Source organism: Lipotes vexillifer, unplaced genomic scaffold (genome assembly GCF_000442215.2).
Source record: "Lipotes vexillifer unplaced genomic scaffold, Lipotes_vexillifer_v1.1 scaffold394, whole genome shotgun sequence".
In the NCBI taxonomy this organism is placed as follows: Eukaryota; Metazoa; Chordata; class Mammalia; order Artiodactyla; family Lipotidae; genus Lipotes; species Lipotes vexillifer.
The window spans coordinates 1,571,882-1,574,103 of NW_006791731.1; positions in this window are offsets into that span (position 1 = coordinate 1,571,882).

Here is a 2,222-nt window from a genome sequence, read left to right on the forward strand (position 1 = left end):
CCCACCCTAGGGAGTGCTTCCAGAGGTTGCTGCCACCCCCTGGTCAGGCAGCTGCCTGGACACGGATCTTAGGACCAAGCATGCAGAAAAGGGGACATGGGTTGGGAACAAGGCATGCGGGTCATGGGTCCTGCTGACCCGCTCCCCACCCTGAACCTCCGAGGGGCAACCCTCCCCCATCAGCTGAAGAAACTGAGGCTCAGAGGGTGTCCGGAGTAGCCCGACCCTGGACTTTGACAGTGGCCGATGGCAGCGGACAGGCAGACAGGATCGGCCTCAGGGCCAGGAGTCTTGGTCATTTGCTCACCAGCTGGTTCCCCAAGCACATTCCCCACCCTCTCTGCACCACAAGTTCCGCATCTGTAAAGTGGGTGACAAAGATGGCTTGCCCAGCCTGTTCCAAGGCGCAGGGAAACGCTCGGCACACGGTGGGGCCCCTTCTCCCGCACGCCTTCTGTGTCGGCCCTCTTTCCAGAGAGACCCCAGAACCAAGAAGGGGACCCTGGCACGTGGGACCGGCTGCATAATTGGCGGGGTCCATGGCAGAACAGAAACACAGGCCCTTTGTTAGAGTTAGTAAGAACTACGCGGCAGCAACGGCAGAGCACAGAGCCGGAGGGAGCGGACAGTGCCCCAGGGACAGATGCCCATCGAGGCACCCTGTGGGGCAGCCCGGGGATATGTCGAGCTGAGACCTGGGGCCAGGAGGCTGAGGCCCGGCAGACCCTGGGCCCCTGAGGGCCAAAGATCATCGTGGCCCATGCCTGGCATCTGAGAGGCCGACAGCAGACAGGGAGGTGCCCACCTTCAGGGGTGGGGGTGGGGAGTGGGGGAAGACGCCAGCCTGGGGTCGCCCAGGAGTCTGCAGCTGGGTAGGGCACCCGGGTTGGCAGCCGTGGGATCAGGAGCCCAGGAGGGAGGCCTCAGCTGGACCAGGTGGCCTGTGGGCGTGGACGAGATGCCCAGGTGGGGCAGGCAGCTTGAAGGGCGGGGGGGGGGGGGGAGAGAAAGTGATCAGCGTGACTGCATTTTCAGTCCGGGAGCAAGGAGAGGGATTGGGCTGGCTTGGGGGGGGGGGGGGGGGGGCTCAGGCCCCAGCCCCCAGGGCGGGGAGGGATAGGCAGCAGAGGGAATGGAGGAGGGACCGCGGGCCGGGGAGGAGCTGGGACAGAGCCTGGCTTCCCTGCCGCAGCCTGCTGCCCGCACCTGCGTGGGGAAGCTCCTTGCGCCGTCACACGAGCTATTCTCAGCCTCTCTCCTTTTATGGCTCCGGAAGTGAGCGGTGGAGGCTGGCGCACTGTGCTCGCTCTGAGATGGAAATGGAAACACAGAGAACAGAAGGACAGCAGCCACCACCCCCTCCCTGGCACGGGCACCCTCAACACCCAGCTCCGGGGGCGTCCAGCCAAGCCAGCTGGCAGAGAACCACTCATCCTGGCTGAGGCCAGCAGCCCTTGGGGTTCCTGCTGCACGATCTGGGCCTGCCTAGGCGTCCAGGGAGGCGGTGGCGGCCGCATGCAGCCTGGCTGGAGCCCAGTGGGGTGGAGAGGAGGGGGCGGCCGCCCAGCTCCAGCCCCCCAGGCAAGCTGCCGAGCCCTCACACGGCCGGGGCCACCGGCGGACACTGGGACCGTGGCTCTCCCCTCATCCCTGACCCTTTAAAGAGCCCTCAAACCAGCCCATCGGCCTCCCCTGCACCCACATCACCCCGCTCACCCTCAGGCTGCCCCTACCTGGCAGGGCCCCTCTGGGCTGCTGGCACACTTGGGGTATGGGGGCACCTCTGGCCGGACGGAGACTCTTCAGGGCAGGAAGCAGGGGTCTGTCCACTCCATGTGCCCAGAACAAGCTCAGGACCTGGCAGTCAGCGAGCAGGAGATCAGGAGGAACCCGAGCACACACACTCTGACACATACACACGCGCTCTCCAACTCTCACACTCACAACACACTCATAAACTGGCACACGCAGGAAGACGCCGTGCTCAGGGGCTCCAAGGGGGGCACGTAAGAGGGAGGACAAGGCTCACAGAAGACGCGGTTAACACCACACTGGGAGGCTGGGAAGCCTTCCTGGAGGTGGTGACCCTGGCTCAGAGGTAGACCCCACATAAGCCGTGCTGAGCTTCCATGCTTAAGTTTCAAAACTGGGCAGGCCTTTGTGAGCTAAACAAGGGGCGGTGGGCGGCAGGCTGGCTGGGGCATTCCTGTGGGGGGGGAGGG